We start from the raw sequence: 17,569 nt of genomic DNA on the forward strand, positions 1-17,569 counted from the left end.
CTTGATCTCAACCCTTGGCCGTTCACCCTTAATATAGAAGGGGAAGCTTCCAAGGTTGAAACCGGTTCAACCAAGGCAGCAACATCTTCTCCAACAAACAGTAGCGATTCGGACAGAAAGAAGAGAGAGGGAAAACTGAAACAGAACTAACATGCATGTACCTCTCTCAACCCTTCTCATCAAGTTCCTTCACTCTGAGACCTTGATCTTGACTTTGGCTCCAAGAAAGAACTCTAACCCTTGATGAACCTCTGATCCTTGACAGCTCCATGCTTTTCATTTTTGCTTCTTCCTATCTTGTAGCTCCAAAAGTTTTCTTCTTTCTTTGATGGACAAAAATGGAAATGAGCTTTTGCCACTGAGATCTTCTTCTCTGACCGAGGCGGATCTTTCCTATTCTTAGCATGGAAGATCTTGAAGCTCTTCTTGAAATCTTACCTTCAATGGCAAAAATCTAGTCATACCCTGCTTTGGATCTTCCTTCTTCACAGGCTTTCTTCATCCTAGCCTTTTCTTCTTCCAAAGCTTCAGTGTTTACTTTTTCTCTGATAGCTTGTTTTTTTCTCTTCTTCTGATTGATTGACAACTGAAAATAAGAGAGAGAGAGAGGAGAGAGAAGAGACAAAGCATTAAATATAAAATTAACTCAATTTAATTTTATGTTTCGGTTACCTATGCAAGCAATTAATTCATTTGAATTTTGAATTCCATTCCACAATGTACTAGGTAACCGTGGCTTGTATGGAGTCTTTCTCTCTTCTTTCAATTCGGACCAAGGCTTTGTTAGTCTAAGAAGAAAATTGTTTTGGGTTGTGCACATATTTCTTGGCCCAATTCGCCTTGCTATCCCTTTAAATAATTCAGCCATATAGTATGGAATAATTTTGTACAAAGGCTGATCACATTTTCATCATGTTGGGCTTATATTTCCTTTTAGCCCAAATTGAAAACTTATTTTAATTTCTTGCACACTAACACACTTATTATACAAACAATTGGAAGCAATTATCAAATTAATAATTTTCTGATTAATATTTTAATAATGTTTGATCATTATAATAAGTCAAGTTTTTCAAACTCAACAATCCACATTTTAAACTTCCTTAATGACCTATCATCATTCTCAAATTATATTAAAATCATTTATGACCTAAATTACCCATTTTCGTCCAGTTCCAAGTATAATCATTTCTTCCTAACCATTTCAATCAACAATTCAAAAATCCAACAACTTTTTACATAGTCAATACAAATTTCAATAATTACCAATCCAATAAATCACACATTTTAATCTATCACACTTATCCGGACTTACCCGGTCACAGCTCAAGCCCAAAATTCACGGCCTCCAACCCAACATTCATCAATTCAACTCATAAATTATAAACACATAATCACCATCCAAAGTCAATTTCAACAATGCATCAATTACAATATATCAATTCCATCCAATTACACAATTTAAGCTTATTTCTAGGGGAACTGAGCCTAGGACTTCATATCATATTACATGGTATTTAAATGAAACTTAAATCGTACCTTAATGTCGGTGATTTCCAAACTCTCGAAGCTTTATAATCACTCCCACACCAATATCACACAGAGCAAGCTTCGCCTTACGCCCAAAATCAATCCAACAAGCTCTAATCCATCTAATTACATAATTTCACATAGTCTCAACCTAGAATTTCTGTGTTAAATGGAGAAAATAGGAAAAATTGAGATTCCTTACCTTACTTCGCCTTACCTTGGGCTGAAACCTTAAGAGCACTCAAAGTTGGACCTCCCCTAAATGCCAAAAACCAAAACCCTTCTATATTTAACCCTAAAAACGCAAAATTAGAAAGAATAGAAAACTGGGCACATAATTTGAAGTTTTTTACCAATTTATTCAGATAGAATCAAAGAGGATTTTGATATGAATACATAACCACAAATGGCTCGTCAATCGAAACTCCGGAGAGAAAATTATGGGCAGAAGAAAGAGAAGATGAATAGTAAAAATCGCTTCTTCTCAGTCTCACTCTCTTCTCACTAACTCATGCTCTCTCTCTTTCCTTGTTGAAATGAGCTAAATGGCTCTTTGGGTAAGGGTTATAAGGGTTGGATTGTGGGTCTTAGGTCCAATTTGGGCCTAACTTAGACCCGGTTCATTTGTTTTAGCTCGTTGAACAAGTAATCACAATTAGCAGATAATCACAAGTAATCACAAAGGCAAACCAAGTACAATATGCACATGCAAACAATGTCACATAGATGCATATGATGAATGCATGTTCTAGTGGCTGATGATATCATCTGTCGGTTATAAAGCCAACTCGACAAGTCCTGGTAGCTAACCATTGGACTGTCCCTCTATCGTGCATCCCCAACTCGAGTTATTTACAATCATAATCATAATTCACATCCAAAACCCTCACTGGTGTTTATTCACGGGGGCGAGCTCATCCGAAACTTTCACAGTGTCCGGCCGCACTTACAACATATGGTCAGTGGTATGCGAAATTGTTACTCAGGTTGTGAATTATTGTTCGAAATTGATTCCCTGGCAATGGCACCAAAAACGGATGCACAGAACCATGGTCTAAACATATCTTCACAACTTCGCATAACTAACCAGCAAGTGCACTAGGTCGTCCAAGTAATACCTTACGTGAGTAAGGGTCGAATCCCACGGAGATTGTTGGTATGAAGCAAGCTATGGTCACCTTGTAAATCTCAGTCAGGCGGATATAAAATAGTTATGTAGTTTTCGAAATGTAGTAATAAAAGAAGGATAGAAATACTTATGTAAATCATTGGTGAGAATTTCAGATAAGCGTATGGAGATGCAATCGTTCCTCTGAACCTCCGCTTTCCTGCTGTCTTCATCCAATCAGTCTTACTCCTTTCTATGGCTGGCTTTATGCAAGGGCATCACCGTTGTCAGTGGCTACATCCCCTCCTCTTGTGAAAATGGTCCAAGATGCCCTGTCACAGCACGGCTAATCATCTGAGGTTCCCGATCATGCTGGAATAGGATTCACCCTCCTTTTGCGTCTGTCACTACGCCCAGCACTCGCGAGTTTGAAGCTCGTCACAGTCATTCAATCATTGAATACTACTCGGAATACCACAGACAAGGTTTAGACTTTCTGGATTCTCTTGAATGCCGCCATCATTCTAGCTTACACCACGAAGATTCTGATTAAGAGATCTAAGAGACACTCATTCAATCTAAGGTAGAACGGAAGTGGTTGTCAGGTACACGTTCATAGGGAATGATGATGATTGTTACGTTCATCTCATTCAGGTTGAAGTACGAATGAATATCTTAGAAGCGAAATAAGATGAATTGAATAGAAAACAGTAGTACTTTGCATTAATCTTTGAGGAACAGCAGAGCTCCACACCTTAATCTATGGAGTGTAGAAACTCTACCGTTTGAAAATACATAAGTGAAAGGTTCAGGCATGGCCGAATGGCCAGCCCCCAAAACGTGATCACTATGATCCTAAGATGAACTAAAAATCATAAGATGTCTAATACAATAGTAAAAAGTCCTATTTATAATAAACTAGCTACTAGGGTTTACAGAAGTAAGTAATTGATGTATAAATCCACTTCCGGGGCCCACTTGGTGTGTGCTTGGGCTGAGCTTGAATGTTACACGTGCAGAGGCTCTTTCTGGAGTTGAACGCCAGGTTGTAACGTATTTCTGGCGTTCAACTCTGGTTTGTGACTTGTTTCTGGCGTTTAACTCCAGACAGCAGCGTAGAACTGGCATTCAACGCCCTTTTACGTCGTCTAAACTCGTTCAAAGTAAGGACTATTGTACATTGCTGGAAAGCCCTGGATGTCTACTTTCCAACGCAATTAGGAACGCGCCATTTTGAGTTCTGTAGCTCCAGAAAATCCACTTTGAGTGCAGGGAGGTCAGAATCCAACAGCATCAACAGTCCTTCTTCAACCTCTGAATCTGATTTTTGCTCAAGTCCCTCAATTTCAGCCAGAAAATACCTGAAATCACAGAAAAACACACAAACTCATAGTAAAGTCCAGAAATGTGAATTTAACATAAAAACTAATGAAAACATCCCTAAAAGTAACTAGATTCTACTAAAAACATACTAAAGACAATGCCAAAAAGCGTATAAATTATCCGCTCATCACAACACCAAACTTAAATTGTTGCTTGTCCCTAAGCAACTAAAAATCAAATAGGATAAAAAGAATAGAATATACTATAAATTTCAAACTATCAATGAAAACATAGCTTCAATCATATGAGCGGGACTTGTAGCTTTTTGCTTCTTGAATAGTTTTGGCATCTCACTTTATCCATTGAGGTTCAGAATGATTGGCATCTATAGGAACTCAGAGTTCAGATAGTGTTATTGACTCTCCTAGTTCAGTATGATGATTCTTGAACACAGCTTTTTTATGAGTCTTGGCCGTGGCCCTAAGCACTTTGTTTTCCAGTATTACCACCGGATACATAAATGCCACAGACACATAATTGGGTGAACCTTTTCAAATTGTGACTCAGCTTTGCTAAAGTCCCCAATTAGAGGTGTCCAAGGTTCTTAAGCACACTCTTCTTTTGCTTTGGACCTTGACTTTAACCGCTCAGTCTCAAGTTTTCACTTGACACCTTCACGCCACAAGCACATGATTAGGGACAACTTGGTTTAGCCGCTTAGGCCAGGATTTTATTCCTTTAGGCCCTCCTATCCACTGATGCTCAAAGCCTTGGAATCCTTTTTATTGCCCTTGCCTTTTGGTTTTAAGGGTTACTGGCTTTTTGCTCTTGCCTCTTGGTTTTAAGAGCTTTTGGCTTTTTCTGCTTGCTTTTTCTTTTTCTTTCTATTTTTTTTTCGCCTATTTTTTTTTCCTGCAAGCTTTGTTCTTTGCTGCTTTTTCTTGCTTCAAGAATCATTTTTATGATTTTTCAAATTATCAAATAACATGTCTCCTTGTCATCATTCTTTCAAGAGCCAACATATTTAACATTCTTAAACAACAACTTCAAAAGACATATGCACTGTTCAAGCATACATTCAGAAAACAAGAAGCATTGTCGCCACATCAATATAATTAAACTAAGTTCAAGGATAAATTTGAAACTCATGTACTTCTTGTTCTTTTGAATTAAAACATTTTTCATTTAAGAGAGGTGATAGATTTATAGGACATTCATAGCTTTAAGACATAGTTACTAACTACTAATGATCATGTAATGAAGACACAAACATAGATAAGCACTTAACATAGAAAATGAAAAACAGAGAATGTAAGAACAAGGAATGAGTCCACCTTAGTGATGGTGGCGTTTCCTTCTTGAGGAACCAATGATGTCCTTGAGCTCTTCTATGTCTCTTCCTTGTCTTTGTTGCTCCTCCCTCATTGCTTTTTGATCTTCTCTAATTTCATGAAGGATGATGGAGTGCTCTTGATGTTCCACCCTTAATTGTCCCATGTTGGAACTTAATTCTCCTAGGGAGGTATTGATTTGCTCCCAATAGTTTTGTGGAGGAAAATGCATTTGAGGCATCTCCGGGATCTCATGGTGATGAGATTCATGCGCCTCTTGAGCTCCATGAATGGGCTCTCTTGCTTGCTCCATCTTTTTCTTAGTGATGGGCTTGTCCTCTTTAATGAGGATATCTCCCTCTATGTCAATCCCAGCCGAATTGCATAGGTGGCAAATGAGGTGAGGAAAGGCTAACCTTGCCATAGTGGAGGACTTGTCAGCCACCTTGTAGAGTTCTTGAGGTATAATCTCATGAACTTCCACCTCTTCTCCAATCATGATGCTATGGATCATGATGGCCAGGTCTATAGTAACTTCAGACCGGTTGCTAGTGGGAATGATTGAGCATTGAATGAACTCCAACCATCCTCTAGCTGCAGGCTTAAGGTCCAGTCTTCTTAGTTGAATCGGTTTGCCTTTTGAGTCAATCTTCCATTGAGCTCCTTCTACACATATGTCCATGAGGACTTGGTCCAACCTTTGATCAAAGTTGACTCTCCTTGTGTAGGGGCGTGCGTTCTCTTCCATGTTTGGCAAGTTGAACACCAACCTCACATTTTTCGGACTAAAATCTAAGTATTTTCCCCGAACCATGGTAAGATAATTCTTTGGTTTTTGGTTCGGGTTCTTACTTTGATCATGGTTCCTAGTGATCCATGCATTGGCATAGAACTGTTGAACCATTAGGATGCCGACTTGTTGGATGGGGTTTGTTAGAACTTCCCAACCTCTTCTTTGAATTTCATGTCGGATCTCCGGATACTCATTTCTTTTGAGTTTGAAAGGGACCTCGGGGATCACCTTCTTCTTGGCCACAACATCATAGAAGTGGTCTTGATGGGCTTTGGAGATGAACCTTTCCATCTCCCATGACTCGGAGGTGGAAGCTTTTGTCTTCCCTTTCCCTTTTCTAGAGGATTCTCCGGTCTTAGGTGCCATCAATGGTAATGGAAAAATAAAAAGCTTATGCTTTTACCACACCAAACTTAGAATTTTTCTCGCCCTCGAGCAATAGAAGAAAGAATAGATGAAGAAGAAGAGGAAATGGAGGAGAGGGAGAAGGGGTTATGTTTCGGCCAAGAAGAGAAGAGAGGGTTGTGTTGTGTGAAAATGAGGAAGAATGGAGGGTTATATATAGGGATGGGAGGGGGTGAAGGTTCGGCCATTTAGGGTGGGTTTGGGTGGGAAATTGATTTTGAATTTTGAAGGTAGGTGGAGTTTATGAGGTAGGTTTATGGGGAAGAGTGGATGGATGTGAGTGGTGAAGTGGTGATGGGGAAGAGAGATTGAGGTGATTGGTGAAGAGTTTTGGCGAAGAGTGTTTATGGGATTGTGTGAAAGAGGGGTGAGAAGAAGTGAGTGGAGGTAGGTGGGGATCCTGTGGGGTCCACAGATCCTGAGGTGTTCAAGGATTTACAGCCTTGCACCAAATTGGGCATGCAAAATGCCCTTGCACACAACTCTGGGCGCTCAGCGCCAGGTTGGTGCTTGTTCTGGGTGTTGAACGCCCATTTGTAGCCTATTTCTGGCATTGAACGCCAGAACCATGCTTGTTCTGGGCGTTCAGCGCCAGCTCTCCTCCAGGGTGCATTTCTGGTGTTGAACGCCCAAAACATGCTTCTTACTGGCGTTTAAACACCAGTAAGGTCTTCCTCCAGGGTGTGATTTTTCTTCTGCTATTTTTGATTTCGTTTTCAATTTTTATATTTATTTTGTGATTCCACATGATCATGAACCTAATAAAACATGAAAAACAAAAATAAAATTAGATAATTAAACATTGGGTTGCCTCCCAATAAGTGCTTCTTTAATGTCAATAGCTTGACAGTGGGCTCTCATGGAGCCTCACAGATGTGCAGAGCTTTGTTGAGACCTCCCAACACCAAACTTAGAGTTTGGATATGAGGGTTTGACACCAAACTTAGAGTTTGGTTGTGGCCTCCCAACACAAAACTTAGAGTTTGACTGTGGGGGCTTTGGTTGACTCTGCTTTGAGAGAAGCTTTTTCTGCTTCCTCTCCATGGATGCAGAGAGAGATCCTTGAGTTGTAAACACAAGGTTGTCCTCATTTAATTGAATGATCAATTCTCCTCTGTCCACATTAATCACAGCTCTTGCTGTGGCTAGGAAAGGTCTTCCTAGGATGATGGATTCATCCTCTTCCTTTCCAGTATCCAGGACTATGAAATCAGCAGGGATGTAAAGGCCTTCAACCTTTACTAACACGTCCTCTACTTGTCCATAAGCCTGTTTTCTTGAATTGTCTGCCATCTCTAATGAGATTTTAGCAGCTTGTACCCCATAGATTCCCAGTTTCTCTATTACAGAGAGGGGCATGAGGTTTATCCCTGAACCAAGGTCACACAGAGCCTTAAAGATCATGGTGCCTATAGTACAAGGTATTATGAACTTTCCAGGATCCTGGCTCTTCTGAGGCAGTGTCAGTTGATCCAGATCACTTAGTTCATTGGTGAACAAGGGAGGTTCATCTTCCCAAGTCTCAATACCAAATAATTTGGCATTCAGCTTCATGATTGCACCAAGGAACTTGGCAGCTTGCTCTTCAGTAACATCCTCATTCTCTTCAGAAGAGGAATACTCATCAGAGCTCATGAATGGCATAAGGAGGTTCAATGGAATCTCTATGGTCTCTAGATGAGCCTCAGAGTCCTTTGGTTCCTCAGAGGGAAGCTCCTTAGTGATCACTGGACGTCCCAGGAGGTCTTCCTCCTTGGGGTTTACGTCCTCTCCTTCCCTTACAGGTTCGGCCATGGTGCTTATGTCAATGGCCTTGCACTCTCCTTTTGGATTCTCTTCTGTATTGCTTGGGAGAGTACTAGGAGGGATTTCAGTGATCCTTTTACTCAGCTGGCCCACTTGTGCTTCCAAATTTCTAATGAAAGACCTTGTTTCATTCACGAAACTTACAGTGGCCTTGGATAGATCAGAGACTAAGTTTGCTAAATTAGAGGTATTTTGTTCAGAGTTCTCTGTCTGTTGCTGAGTGGATGATGGAAAAGGTTTATTATTGTTAAACCTGTTTCTTCCACCATTATTAAAGCCTTGTTGAGGCCTTTGATCCTTCCATGAGAGATTTGGATGATTTCTCCATGATGGATTATAGGTGTTTCCATATGGTTCACCCATGTAATTTACCTCTGCTATTGCAGGGTTCTCAGGATCATAAGCTTCTTCCTTAGAAGATACCTCTTGAGTACTGTTGGATGCAGCTTGCATTCCATTCAGACTCTGAGAGATCATATTGACTTGCTGAGTCAATATTTTGTTCTGAGCCAATATGGCATTCAGAGTATCAATTTCAAGAACTCCCTTCTTCATAGGCGTCCTATTACTCACAGGATTCCTCTCAGAAGTGTACATGAACTGGTTATTAGCAACCATGTCAATGAGTTCTTGAGCTTCTGCAGGCGTTTTCTTTAGGTGAATGGATCCACCTGCAAAAGTATCAAATGACATCTTTGATAGCTCAGATAAACCATCATAGAATATATCCAGGATGGTTCATTCTGAAAGCATGTCAGAAGGACACTTTTTGGTCAGCTGTTTGTATCTTTCCCAAGCTTCATAGAGGGATTCACCTTCTTTTTGTCTGAAGGTTTGAACATCAGCTCTAAGCTTGCTCAGCTTTTGAGGAGGAAAGAACTTGGCTAAGAAAGCCATGACCAGCTTATCCCAAGAGTTCAGGCTGTCTTTGGGTTGAGAGTCCAACCATATTCTAGCTCTGTCTCTTACAGCAAAAGGGAAAAGCATGAGCCTGTAGACTTCAGGATCTACTCCATTAGTCTTAACAGTATCACAGATCTGCAAGAATTCAGTTAAGAACAGAAAAGGATCTTCAGATGGAAGTCCATGAAACTTGCAGTTCTGCTGCATCAGAGAAACTAGCTGAGGTTTCAGCTCAAAGTTGTTTGCTCCAATGGTAGGAATGGAGATGCTTCTTCCATGTAAATTGGAATTAGGTGCAGTAAAGTCACCAAGCATTCTCCTTGCATTATTGTTGTTGGGTTCGGCTGCCATCTCCTTTACTTGTTCGAAATTTTCAATAAGGTTGTCTCTGGATTGTTGTAATTTAGCTTCTCTTAGTTTTCTCTTCAGAGTCCTTTCAGGTTCTGGATCAGCTTCAACAAAAATGCCTTTTTCTTTGTCCCTGCTCATAAGAAAGAGAAGAGAAAAAGAAAAGAAGAGGAATCCTCTATGTCACAGTAAAGAGGTTCCTTATTGTTAGTAGAAGAAGAAAAGGAATAGGGGTGAAGAAGAATGAAGAATCCAAACACAAAGGTGATGATAGGAGCAGAGATGTGAGATGAAGAGAAGTGTTAGTAGATGAATAAATAAATAGAAGGAGATGAGGGAGAAGGATTTTCGAAAATAATTTTTGAAAAAGAGTTAGTAATTTTCGAAAATAGTTTTTGAAAAAGGTTAGTAGTTTTTTTGAAAATTCAAATAAAAAATAAAATAATTAGTCTAATTAAAAAGAAATTTTGAAAAAGAGGGAAGATATTTTCGAAAATTAGAGAGAGAGAGTTAGTTAGGTAGTTTTGAAAAAGGTAAGAAACAAACAAAGAGTTAGTTAGTTAGTTGAAACAAATTTTGAAAATCAATTTTGAAAAGATGAGAAGATAAGAAGTTAGAAAAGATATTTTGAAATCAAATTTTTGAAAAAGGTAAGATAAGAAGATATTTTTGAAAAGATATGATTGAAATTAGTTTTTGAAAAAGATTTGATTTTTAAAATCACAATTAATGACTTGATTCACAAGAAATCACAAGATATGATTCTAGAACTTAAAGTTTGAATCTTTCTTAACAAGGAAGTAACAAACTTGAAATTTTTGAATCAAAACATTAATTGATGATGTTATTTTCGAAAATATGATGTAAAATTAAGAAAAAGATTTTTGAAAAATATTTTTGAAATTTTCGAAAATAACTAAAAAAATTGAAAAAAGATTTGATTTTTGAAAAAGATTTTGAAAAAGATAAGATTTTTTTAAAATTGAAAATTTGATTTGACTCATAAAAACAACTAGATTTTAAAAATTTTTGAAAAAGTCAAATCTAATTTTCGAAATTTTAAGAGAGAAAAAGGGAAAGATATTTTTTTTATTTTTGAATTGTTATGATGAGAGAGAAAAACAAGAAAAATGATGCAATGCATGAAAGTTATGGATCAAAACAATGAATGCATGCAAGAATACTATGAATGTCAAGATGAACACCAAGAACACTATGAAGATCATGATGAACATCAAGAACACATTTTTGAAAAATTTTTTAATGCAAAGAAAACATGCAAGACACCAAACTTAGAATTCTTTAATGCTTAGACATAAAGAATTCAGGAATGCATATGAAAAACAAGAAAAGATACAAAACATGCAAATGCAAAGATCAAACAAGAAGACTTACTAAGAACAACTTGAAGATCATGAAGAACACTATGAATGCATGAATTTTTTTCGAAAAATGCAAAATGAACATGCAATTGACACCAAACTTATAACATGACTCAAGACTCAAACAAGAAACACAAAAAAATATTTTTGATTTTTATGATTTTCTAATTTTTTATTTTATTTTTTTCGAAAATTATTTGAAAAAGAAAAATAAGGATTCCAAAATTTTTAATATGAATTCCAGGAATCTTATGCTCCTTAAACTAAAGCTCCAATCAAGGGGTCAGGCATGGCTTAATAGCCAGCCAAGCTTTAGAATGGAATTACATCCATTGAGGTGATTAGTTGAAGACCAATCCCAAAGGAGTTTGGATATGGCTTTACAGCCAGCCAGGCTTCAACATGCTTCATGAAACACTAGAATTCATTCTTAAAAATTCTGAAGAGAGAAATATATTTTTGAAAACAATTTTATTTTAAGATTTTTTTTTCGAAAACAAAGGAGAAATTTTTTGAAAAATTTTTGAAAAATTTTTGAAAACAAAACAAAAAGAAAATTACCTAATCTGAGCAACAAGATGAACCGTCAGTTGTTCAAACTCGAACAATCCCCGGCAACGGCGCCAAAAACTTGGTATGCGAAATTGTTACTCAGGTTGTGAATTGTTGTTCGAAATTGATTCCCTGGCAATGGCACCAAAAACGGATGCACAGAACCATGGTCTAAACATATCTTCACAACTTCGCATAACTAACCAGCAAGTGCACTGGGTCGTCCAAGTAATACCTTACGTGAGTAAGGGTCGAATCCCACGGAGATTGTTGGTATGAAGCAAGCTATGGTCACCTTGTAAATCTCAGTCAGGCGGATATAAAATAGTTATGTAGTTTTCGAAATGTAGTAATAAAAGAAGGATAGAAATACTTATGTAAATCATTGGTGAGAATTTCAGATAAGCGTATGGAGATGCAATCGTTCCTCTGAACCTCCGCTTTCCTACTGTCTTCATCCATTCAGTCTTACTCCTTTCTATGGCTGGCTTTATGTAAGGGCATCACCGTTGTCAGTGGCTACATCCCCTCCTCTTGTGAAAATGGTCCAAGATGCCCTGTCACGGCACGGCTAATCATCTGAGGTTCCCGATCATGCTGGAATAGGATTCACCCTCCTTTTGCGTCTGTCACTACGCCCAGCACTCGCGAGTTTGAAGCTCGTCACAGTCATTCAATCATTGAATCCTACTCGGAATACCACAGACAAGGTTTAGACTTTCTGGATTCTCTTGAATGCCGCCATCATTCTAGCTTACACCACGAAGATTCTGATTAAGAGATCTAAGAGACACTCATTCAATCTAAGGTAGAACGGAAGTGGTTGTCAGGCACACGTTCATAGGGAATGATGATGATTGTCACGTTCATCTCATTCAGGTTGAAGTACGAATGAATATCTTAGAAGCGAAATAAGATGAATTGAATAGAAAACAGTAGTACATTGCATTAATCTTTGAGGAACAGCAGAGCTCCACACCTTAATCTATGGAGTGTAGAAACTCTACCGTTTGAAAATACATAAGTGAAAGGTTCAGGCATAGCCGAATGGCCAGCCCCCAAAACGTGATCACTATGATCCTAAGATGAACTAAAAATCATAAGATGTCTAATACAATAGTAAAAAGTCCTATTTATAATAAACTAGCTACTAGGGTTTACAGAAGTAAGTAATTGATGTATAAATCCACTTCCGGGACCCACTTGGTGTGTGCTTGGGCTGAGCTTGAATGTTACACGTGCAGAGGCTCTTTCTGGAGTTGAACGCCAGGTTATAACGTATTTCTGGCGTTCAACTCTGGTTTGTGACTTGTTTCTGGCGTTTAACTCCAGACAGCAGCATAGAACTGGCGTTCAACGCCCTTTTACGTCATCTAAACTCGTTCAAAGTAAGGACTATTATATATTGCTGGAAAGCCCTTGATGTCTACTTTCCAACGCAATTGGAAGTGCGCCATTTTGAGTTCTGTAGCTCCAGAAAATCTACTTTGAGTGCAGGGAGGTCAGAATCCAACAGCATCAGCAGTCCTTCTTCAACCTCTGTATCTGATTTTTGCTCAAGTCCCTCAATTTCAGCCAGAAAATACCTGAAGTCACAGAAAAACACACAAACTCATAGTAAAGTCCAGAAATGTGAATTTAACATAAAAACTAATGAAAACATCCCTAAAAGTAACTAGATTCTACTAAAAACATACTAAAGACAATGCCAAAAAGCGTATAAATTATCCGCTCATCAGTCAGCAGAATATCGAGTCTCAACCTGGAGCACGTGGACGTGGTGGCTAGCCACTGCTTTCACCCAGAAAAATTCGTATTTCAGATAATTGGAAGTGCAACAATCACTTTATCAGCTCCAAATCATTCATATTCATATTCAGCCATCCGGCTCATAACATATTCCACAATTAGCCATAATTCATTATCATATACAGCCATTCCGGCTCATAACATAAAAGCACTTCCACCATCCAACATCATCAAACTCATAAAATCATCATTCAAGCCATAAATCACTTTTTCTCAATTCAATTTACTTTGAAATCGAAAATCAATTCTTTCCAACCTTGTCTTTAAAATCCCCATTTCACAAATCTTTTCAGACTCATAGCCACTTTTCCTCAAATGTAACTTTCTCTTTTCTAAAACAAAGTCACCCTCAGCATCATATTTCCAAAATTCCAAAACTAGGCCAAATTAAAATCTCCTTTGCAGGATTCAAGATCATTCATCCTAATATAGGATTCGATAATAAAATTTCTCAACCGAGTCTCAAGACTTTAGGGAAGGATAACCTATCTCAATTTCCTAAAAATTCATTGAAATTCTTAAAATCATAGATCCTTGGTTTAAGAAAATAAAAACAGAGTTTATTATAAAACCGGATCATATAAAGTCACAAGTACCAACCCAATCCAAAATCAATTCACTTGAAACGGAACTGATTCATTTAAATTAAAACCACTTTCAGGTTCCTCCTTAAAACCAATTCTCTGACTTCTTCCAAAATGCCACAAACGCAACTATTCAGTCAAAGTCCAATTTCCTTTAAAATCACTAAAAGCTCCTCTGAATGAAATCTTTAAGTCTAACCAAAAGCAAAAGTCCTTTTTATATTAAAATCAATATTAGAACATAATACTTTCCTTCAGTGATTCAAATAGCAAAATAATTTATTTCTAAATAAATCGAACACAAGATATATAGTTTACTTAAATAAATTAAGCTCGAAAACATAAATATTTTCTTAATAAATCAAATAATACAATTTCTCAAATCCAAACCTTTCTAATATAACTTTTCAAACCAAGTCTAGGATTTTTATAGAAATTTCGGCAGCACCTCCCCTAAAACTTGGACTTTGCCACCTGGTTCGGGTCCCAACTAAACCATTCCACAATCCTTTTCAATGGTCCAAAATCCAAAATCAGTTCAAAAGCAAGCTAAATCCAACAGTCACCTCATTTTCATATCTCAAGGGAGCCGTTTCAAAATCAAATCATTATCAACCGATTAAACTCATTTCCAAAACTTTAAAGAAACAGTTCAGCAACATTTCATTTATCAAAACCAAACAATAATCTAATCAAAACATATAATCATATTCATCCAAGGTAGCCAAATAATATATAAGACTGGTACAATCACTAAAAGTATATAAATCTCACACCAGTATCTATTTATAACAATTCCAGATATAAAATAGCTTTTTAGAAAAGCCCCTACCTTAATACGCAAAACTATAACTCAAATGCGTCACAGGAACCTCCTCTCTCAACCCGAAATCACCGACAACCGCAACCTCAGCTCCAAGCCACTTTCGCAGTAACCACAGCAAATCTAATCGCAACATACAACAACCGAAACTCAATCTTATAGCAATTAACGCCGTAAAACTTCAGCGTATGATAACAGAGCAGCAATTAAAGGACTCTTCAAAACAAAAATGCTTACCGTATGCGAGGGAACCAAGCTGCGGCAGCACCAGTGGTGGTTCCGGCAACACCAACGCCACAGCCGGTGACCAGAACGACGGCAACTCTCGATAAACTCCTAGCACAACCAGCCTTAGCAACAACTTTCATGGCAATGGAGAACTTAACGGATAAAGAAGTTGAAGCAGGGTTAGAACTTACCAACACAGAGGACTCAGTGGCTGTTTTCGGCGACAGAGGCGGCGGCAGAAGCGGCCAAAAACAGTGCACGTCTCCCCTTCTCTCCTCTGCTCCCATGTTTTCTCTCTCTCTCACTCTGTGCGACCCGACGACCTTCTTTCCAGTGGCACGGTGGCGGCCGGGACGACTGGGAGATGCGACGATAGCAGCTGGCTTCGCGTTGGACGGCGGCGGGGTAGTGAGCGGCGAGGATGACAACGGAGGCGCCACGTTCGGCCTCTCTTTCCCTTCGGCGCTGCTCTCCCCCGGTGACCCTCCTGAGTGCGACGCGGTGTGACAGGGGCTGGGTGCAGCTCCACCAGCATCGCGTCTTCTCCCTCCGAGGCATCCATGGCTCGCGCCTCCAACGGCGGTAGACAGATCGGCGAGGGCGACTTCAGTGGTGACGGCGAGTAGGCTCGGCGACGTGACACTGGCGGCGCTGGCTTTCCCCTGGTGATGACGAACACGCATGGACTGCAGCGGTGGCGCGACGCGGTGAGGGCGACGGCGACGCGGTGAGCTTCCCTCCTCCTCTCCTCTGCCGCAACTCAGTCTCCCTCTCCCTTTCTGCTTCTGTTTTTTTCTTTCATGGAACAGGAAAACCGTGTGTGTGCTTGTCAATAGGGTGTGGGATGTGCGGCTGAGGGGTGAGGTCTGTGTGTGTGTGTGTTGAAAATTAGGGTTTGGGTAGAAATTAGGTTTTAGGGTAATTTGGTCATTTCAAATAAAAATAGGGATAATATAATAATTAGAAATAATTTTTAATCCAACAATAATAATGTATAAAAATACTATTTGTTCATCAATTTCACAAATTATTTTCAATAAAATGTTCAAATCCAAAAATTAGAAATAATATACTTAATTTCTTCATTTTCCAAAACAGCGGTATTAATATTTAAAATATTAGTTATTTAATCCAAATCATATAAAATTCTTATTATTTCATAACTATCAACTTTATAATCTAAATATAGAAAATAATTCAATAATTGTAAAATTGGATAATAATCTTAATTTATTTCAAATTCAATTAATCAAAACTTGCTTTAATTATCTTTAATAAAGAAATTTCTGAAATTAAAGTTACAAAAATATTGAATTTGAAATTAGCTCATGATAGTCCTTTTTCAAAAGTTTTGGGTCTTACACCAGATAGACTTAAGCCAGTACTACCGGTTAAATTACGAATATGCGTTTTTACGCATTTTTCCGAAATACATTACATGTTCCTACTCGAAAAAATTCTCCGAATCTAATTATTATTGTTAAATTTTTAAATTTCTAAATTTTAATTTTTGAACCCCTCGTTCGGGAGTATTTTTTAACTATTTAATTTAATGATTAATTATCCAATTAATCCTTTTATAATTTTTTCGGGTCTTACTGTTTTTCAACTCTTTGATTTTTTCTCTGGATGAACCCATGCTTTAACCAATCAACCAAGCTTTCGCCAAGTGCTCCGCAAGAAACTCAAGTGCCAAAATTCACACCAAGATCAACCAAGCACCCAAGCTATTTCCTATTATCTAGTTACATCAATCATTCAACAATTACATTAGTGTTTGCACTCAAAATTGGAGATAATAGATGGATTGAGTTTTCTTACCTTGTATCACATACTCTTGGATTAAAATCCCGCTAGAACTCAAGGTTAAGCTTCTCTTAAACTTCAAAATCACAAAAATCTGAACACCACATACTCAAAACGTAAATTCTGAGGAGAAATGAAAAATAAGGCAAGGATTTTGAAGTTTCTTACCATAATCTTTAAATAAAATTTAAGACGGAGTTGAGACGAATGCATAACCACAAATGAGTCATCAATCAGAGCTCTGAATTAAGAGAAAAGTGAAATTGAAGTTAGGAGCGAATAGTAGCTAGGGCTTGGTTCTTCCCCTCTCTCAATCTCTTCGTGGATCTCTCTTCAAAATGGAGGGATGACTTGTTGAATTGTTAAGTTTGGATGGCTTATAAGCCTTGGACTTGGACCCAATAACATCATAATTGTAAAAATTGAACTGGACCGATCAATTTGCCTGAAAAATTAATGAACCGAATTTTAAACCGTTTTAATTCATTTCTTGGACCGTTCAAGGATGAAAACCAATAAAAATCGGTCAAATTCGATTAGAACCGACAAAATCAAATCCAATTGAACCGTTTTGGTAACACTATGTGCACGCTCTACGGTGCTCCATAGCACTACTTGGCTCCCAATTGCCACTCTACCATCATGCTTCCTAATATTATGTATGACAAAAACTAATTATACAATAAATCTTGAATTAAATAATTTTATAAATCTAATTTAATTTTAATTTTGTATTTTCTATTTTTTCGAATTAATTATATTTTTAATTATGTACAATTATTAATAAAAATATAAATTTTACTAAAAATTTATTGATTTGCTCTATCTATTTTAATAC

The sequence above is a fragment of the Arachis ipaensis genome, chromosome B9 (assembly GCF_059453495.1).
Source record: "Arachis ipaensis isolate K30076 ecotype BB chromosome B9, ASM5945349v1, whole genome shotgun sequence".
NCBI lineage: Eukaryota > Viridiplantae > Streptophyta > Magnoliopsida > Fabales > Fabaceae > Arachis > Arachis ipaensis.